Here is a 7,263-nt window from a genome sequence, read left to right on the forward strand (position 1 = left end):
CAACTGTGTGTGACACCACCAAAACACCAGGTGAGGTTCCAGAAGTTGGCTTAACTTGGGGCAGTTTTTGTGAGTGCAGAATTATGCACTCCTTCTACAAAATTACTTTTGTGATGGGATAAATTACTCTCTGCCTTAAAACATTACTTTAAACGTTGAGTTACAATCTCTGCTCTACAGCTCCTCTAGAGCTATCCCAGAAGAGAGCATTACCCTTTCTTTGTCCACACGCACATCCAGATGCTTTTTGGCACCTGATTTTTACAATACCGTTCCTGAGATCATGAGTGCTTGTGTGAATGGTTGAGCTTATCAAACTTCCTTGTATAAAAATTAGAGGGATTGGGATAAGCTGTAGGTCTTTACTAGCCTGGCTCATTCAGCTGAACTGACCTTGTCACACAGCACAGCCTTTGCAAAGTGTATGTCTTGTGTGATGTATGACCTAAACTGATGCCCATGGTCAAATGTGCATAAGCCACCTCTGGGGGTACTGTGAATGCACAGATTGCCTTTTCCAAAAATCACGTTGAAGGAGGGTTAAAACATCTCTTCTACTGCACGTGAGAAAAAACCCTTTTGAGAAAGCCACATAGGAGAAGAAAAGCATTACTTTTTCAGTCTGAAATGAAGCTATTTTTAATAATGAGTGGGGTACCACAGAACGAAGATAATTGGCACGTTAAAAACACCAGGTTCTCTAGGTCTATTTATACATTTAGTAGCAAAATTCAATGAATGTGCAGAACCTGAGGTGAATATTTTTTCTTCCAGTTGCTTATGTCCTTTTGATCTGTGCTTAGCAAAGCTATAGATGATTACATGTGCTATAGTAGTCCTGTCTGCTGGAGGGTATGTGGAAATGTTAAACAAATTGACTTTGCTGGCTGAAGCTTTTTTCTTTGATGGGGAACCAGTGGTTGACGAGAGGAAATAGCAAAGTTGAAAGGAAAACAAAAAAAACATATTCTAGAAGTTTGCTTCTATGACTGTTTTTTCAATCATTTCCCTCTTTGAGTTCTCTTCCAACCAACCGGCTCTACCCGAGTGCAAGCAAATGTTTTTATTTCAGAGGTCACAGACTTATGTAAGCGGTTGGATGACAAGTGGTAATAGGAGTGGTAGAGCACGATGGCTTTTTCACCCAGTACATCAAGAACTGCAACAGAGACTCATCAGTTGTGGGTGTGCGGTGGTGACATGGAATCTGGGGGGGGGGGAGGGGGGGCATTAACAGTGTTGAGTGGAGGGTCTGGCTGAAGAGGGTGAGACACAAAAATGAAAGCTCAGCAATTTACCAATCTGAGAAATGAGATTGGAGAAACAGTGCCTCTGTGTACCTGCCTCCAGAGGAAAGTTAATCCGAGTGTGGAAGCCTCATGTTGTCTTGGATTTACTTTAACTAGCATGACAGTCCTGCTGCAGTGGAAGCGTGCAGCCAGCAGGGACATGAAGTCTGAAAGGTCATGAACCTTAAGATAAAGCTGGGCACCTGAGCAGCTTGCCAAGTCAAGCTTAAAAATATCTTTGCAGGTGAATTGAAAACTTCACCTAGAATTTGAGTTAGCGGCAAGATTTGTATTATACCAAGAGTTAACTTTGCAGGAATAACCGGTCCTGAGTCACCAGCGTGAGTCACTGGGCCAATTCTTGAGTGGCCTCTGCATAGGCCAAAAACAAATTTCTTATTGTCACTGACACTTGTTAGAGCTGAAGAACTGAGGCAGCTAGTGGAAGAAAAAGTAAATGCAATTATCTTTTATAATTTTGACAGGCTTGTTTTCTAACTGTCAGGATCAGTCAAGTTATGCTGTTATGCAAAGCTCAGCAAAGAAGTGGTCTGGTGATAACACTTATACCCTCCCATAGTTGAGAACAGAGATCATTATTACCAGTGGTCATAGATACCACTGTCAGATCCCAACAGTTAGGCAGATTGCCTGTAGCCTGTAAGGAAATTGGCTGTGCAAGACTTTGAAGAAACAAGAAATGCACGATCTTTGTAAACACTTTCTTCATTCCTTCCCGGAGTCCCTTTTCAGAAGAGAATTGCACTTCAAAAGAGGAGAGCAGTTGTGACATTGGAGAAAGACTTGGAATATGACTTTAATAATCCTACTTAGAAGGAGGCTCTGGCAGAAAAAAAAAAAGTAGAGGGAGTTTGAATATACTTCACTGAAAGCCGTAGTTTAGAATGGAAATTGGATAAAGACAGTACAAATTCTTTAAAGAAGACTAATACTGCATCTGGATAGCAAGGTCTGTTTTGGTGCCAGCCTCTAACCTTCCGTCTGTTGTAAATTTAGCCTGATTCTCAGAAATGCTAAGTACTTGTGCTTCCTATTGGTGATTTTTTCAGGAGCCCGAGTGTTTTACTTGTTGAGGGCCACCTTTGATAATTGAAACATAAAAGCTTGACGCTGATGCAAGTGTCACCTTGTTTGAAGAGCAGCTTTCCTTGGGTATGTGTACGTCCACACTTTCCACTCTATGAAGAACCTAACTTTGCTTGCATTGTTCCAAAGTAGGTGCCAACATTACTAAGTTAACATAAAACCAAGTTCATATATGGCAGAGGGAAAGTGGGAGAGATTTGTGACCACCTAATATGTTTGGAGTAGTGCGTGTGACTGTAGGGCAAGACATGGAGAAGCAGATGCCCTCAGCAAAGATGAAGCGGTGTCTCTGTAGATCATCTGAGGTGTGGATGGTCAGGGCCTCCAACCTTCCACTTCTTTTGCTTGTCAGGGGTGTGGCATGCGTGGTGTTTGTGTGTGCATGGAAAGGTTCCTGAAATCCTCAGTAGTTTAGTACCACACGTATGGGTGGTAGGACAAATGGATAGTTGTTTGTCTCTTGGGGAGATTCGGGCAGTCTAGTCAAGTGATCAAAACTGGAATCTCTGTTCTGGAATCACTCCAACTTACACTGCCTTTAGGTGAGGCTGGTGGCAACAAGCCATTTCTTAAGAATACGTAACATTTTCCATTGTTAGATCCGTGCTAGATCCAGTTCAGGCCAAACATTTCTTGGAGAACTTTGATCAAAATGGTTATGCCAGCTGTAAGGACAAGACCAAGAAAAACACATCACTTCACCCACGTTAGAAATCCTTGTGACTTTTCCTTCCAAGTACCCCAGCATCCTTGCACCGAGACAAGAATTCAGGAGGTGGGCTTCTGTCCTTGGGGTGGGGCTGGGGGAGGAAGAGAAGGTGCTCTTTCTGTCAAAATCCACCTACCTCCATCCAGTTTTAAGCCTTTGGATCACCACTCACATGTGCTAGTTGGGGACTTATTGCTGCCTAGCAGTTGAGACTGCCGGTGAGGATATCTTCACAGAGCAAACCTCATCACTCCACATTTACTGAACCAGCTGAGCACAGGCAGTCCCCAGACCTACAGGAGGGCTGAGAGGAGTGTTCCCAGCCATTCTGGGGCATGGCAGAGGCAGCTGCTGGACCACGGGTGCAGAACGGGCAAGTAGAGCAGAGGAGGGAGCAGCCTGTTTGGATGTGGAGAGGGAAGGAGGTGCAGGAGGAAAGGATGCCATCCTTGGGTCTGATGTGTGCACGCAGAGGGGCTGAGGGATTGCACACTCAACCTGAATTCCTCCTCATTATTTTTTTTTTACATACTTGGATTTTAAAGTTCCTCATTCAACTTAAGCTGGCTTTGTGGGTGGTTTTTTGTTGTTGTCGTTGTTCACTCTACATATTGGATCCCTTAAGGACCCACACTAAAACAGGAGCTCTGTTTTATCGGGTGCTGCTAAAATGCTCTCCCATGCCTCAGTGAGCTTGTGGGATAACTAGACAAAACAAGGAAGGTGTCCATGTCGGAACTGCAGCTGGAATGTGGCTGTTGCTGGCTCCTGCTGGAGTGATTAAATGGGAACAGGGCCACATAACTCCTCCCTCCCTTGAAAAACAAAAACTGCGTGCACTTGTACAGAAAACAACCCCGTCTCTGTTTGTCCTTGTCTTGCTTCAGTTTTCTTCTGTGAAATCAGATTTGTTTATTTATTTATTTAATCCTAATAAGTTAATGAAGTTGTGAGGTTCAAAATGGAGCAGTCTTTACTGAGATGAGAAATGGGCAAATGTCCTGTATGCCTGGAAATCTCCTTAAGCAATGGTGTAAATAAAAAGCAACTTGTAACTGCAGGAGGACAGAATAACTGGTTGCTAAAAAGAGCTTTTTTAAGGTTTTCATGAAGTGACAGCTGTGATTTATCCTGTTCTTTACCATTTTGAGATTATTTGGAATCAAGTACAGAATTACTGGATATTAAGATTTCAGAGGGAAGCCTGGAAGAACATCTATCTTCATCGTGACCTCTGTTAATATTTAATCACCTTGGGATAATTTTAAAACAGGCTGCAGGTTTCTGAAACATTAATGTGAGCAAGTCCTTCAGTTTGCTGGCTGAGGGTAGGAAAATGCTGAGAGTGAAAATGCTGTTGACACCTTTTCAGACATGGTTTTCAATGAATAAAAACATTAAATAAATAGCATCTGAAATTTCTGGAGGGATGTGCTGTTGGGGTGTTTCACTTCAGAGGCTCTCCTATGAGTTCAGCTCAACTGCAAGTGTTTAATATCCAAGGGGGGAAAATGATTAAAAGGATTTTTTTTTCCTTCTCTTGAAAATATTACAATCAGGGAGTGTGAGCCTAAGGGGAATGAAGGAGGCAAATGGAAAACTTTTTGGCAGAGGGAGCTCAAGTTTTGTGTTTAGCTCAATGACATTTTTGGGTCTGTGTGCAATGTGGTATCCCGTGAAGACTGCACACAGTCCACTCTGAGATTTCACGGAAGATTTCTAAGCCGTTCTAACTTTGGGAGATCCTCAGCAGGTAGTTCTAATAGCAGGTCTGTGTGGAAAGCAGGCAGCCAGAGGGAAGAAATAAAATACATGCTTGCACCCTTCCATCTTGTCACCTTGGGCCACCTGCATGGGGGCCCGAGGGGGTCTGCAGCCACTTCTCTTTGCCCCCAGCATGGTGCATGGGTCCTGGATGGATCCTCTGAGCAATACTGCTGGGTAAATATTTGCCATTGGCAAATGTCCAACATAATAATACCGAGCCAGGTCAGCTCTACCCATGTCCCAGGGCAGCCAGAAAAACTAGCACAAGTGGCTGAGTTGCAGAGAAGGGAGATGAAATGGCAGCGACCTTCCTAGGGGGAATACGGGGCCTGCCTCAGCGGTGCTGGTGTGTGTCCAGCGGCGGAGGTCTCACCGTGGACTGAGTCAGGTCACGGGCTTCCCATGCAGCACTCCAGAGGTCTTTCACAACTCGCTACAGCTCTGGGCCACCAATGAAATGCTCACTTGGGGCTGCTGCCCGCACTTCCCAAATCCCTCTGCTTGCCTTCATGTTGGAAGGGGAGGGAGCCCAGCCCTTCACCTCGAGGAACAGCAAAGTCGTGTGCAGAGGAATGGACATAGGTGCCCTGGCAATGCGTTGGTGTCTGCCAGGGCAGCCGGCTGCCCAGGAGGTGCCGGGTGGCTGGTGGTCTTTGCTGGGGGTACCAGCAGCTCGACCTTAACCTGAATAACCCTAGCTTCCCGTAGGCAGGTCTCATGCATTCCAATAGAAATTAAAGATGCTAAAATTTAGTCTTAGCAGGATACATTTGTCTTCCAAAGGTTTTGGCAGGAAAGTTCTGTAAGCAGCAAATGGAAATGACATAAACAGAAAGGCAATCCCCTGGCAAGACAGATCCAAAGTTTTCTGCTGTCTCTGCTCAAACCTCTTTGTAGTAATCTTTCTGTTGAGATCAGTGAAGCTATTTAAATAAATGAAACATTCAAGTGTAGAAAAAAGCAATGGAAGAGAGATGACATTCAAACCTAAAGAACAAAATTCAAGATTCCTTGAGCCCCAAGGAAAGGATCAATCCATTAAACTCTGAAGAAACAGGTAATGGAAAGAGTCCGTCAGATCCATTCTAAAATTTGTCACAAAGTAAGACTTACTTAGGAGCCAGAAAACAAACCAAAAGAAACAGCAATGTAGCAGGAGGGTGCTGCTCTCCTAGCATGGCATTTGATACCTATTTGGCCCATCTGCAGGTCTTTCTGTTGGGAAGCTTGGCAAACTGGTGTTTTCTTCTTCCAAATTGAAGAAGTTTAATTCTAATTTACTGCAGCTAAACCCTCCAAGGTTTTGTTATAATTTACTACAATGTCTTTGCAGGTGGTTGGGTTTTGTGCCAGTCCCTCAGGAAATAGAGGATATATTCAGACACACGATAAAAGGAATTAACAGATTTTGGATTATATATATATATATATGCACATATGTGTGTGTGTGTGTATATGTATTTCATTTTGCCCTGTGGAGAAGCTATTTTGCCTAGGTGCTAGTCTATACTAGACTGATAAGACATAATACATACGCTCGAACTAGAGTGGTAGAAGGAATATGTAGCAGAATTATTCTGGTGGTTGGTTTTGGAAATGTTTTAGCCTTCACCATGTTGCCGGCATGACTGTGTTCCTATGGGAACAAGCTGCCTCAAAGCAAGAGGCTTCTGTAGCAGGAATAGGTGAATCCTAGCTAAAAACTTGTTGTTTAGTACAACAGTTTATTCTGTAAATATCAAGTATTTCACAATATTCTGATTAAATTCACTTATTTTGGAAACTAATTGAAAGGATTCTTTTCTATGCTGCCAATAAGGTAAGATGCAATATGCCACATTCAAACTGTTGGTGGACTAACTAGTAGATCCTCAGCAATAAAAACTTGTTTGCACCCTCCTTGCAACCATGGTGTTGCTTCCTAGAGCTGCATCCTAAAGATGATACCCCTTTTGAAAAGCACTGTAGTGCAGGAGTAATCCCAAAGGCTATGATGGGACTACTGCTGAATTAAAGTACTATTTTCCGTGAGGGAGTATATTGGAATCTAGCTTTATGGCAACATTTGCCTTAAATGCATATCTCCTCTGAAAAACTAGGTCTTGTGTTGTAAGCATTTTATGTTGCTTTTTAAGTTTTATGACTTGCAGCAGGAACAATGTTTACAGAATTAAACCCTGGAACTCCAAAGCTCTGTTTAACGTGCCTTGAAAATAAGAGGTTCTGGGGAAGAAAAGCGTCGATCTGACCAGTCAGTCAGAAAACAGAACGATGGCTGCAGCTAGCTCCATGCTTCTTTGAATCAATATTCTGAGTGTTCATTCCCTGAACTGAAGCTGATCAAATGTATCTGTGCCTTATTTTTAACTCCAAGCTGTTAAAATGGCCAGT

The sequence above is a fragment of the Cuculus canorus genome, chromosome 2, assembly GCF_017976375.1.
Source record: "Cuculus canorus isolate bCucCan1 chromosome 2, bCucCan1.pri, whole genome shotgun sequence".
NCBI lineage: Eukaryota > Metazoa > Chordata > Aves > Cuculiformes > Cuculidae > Cuculus > Cuculus canorus.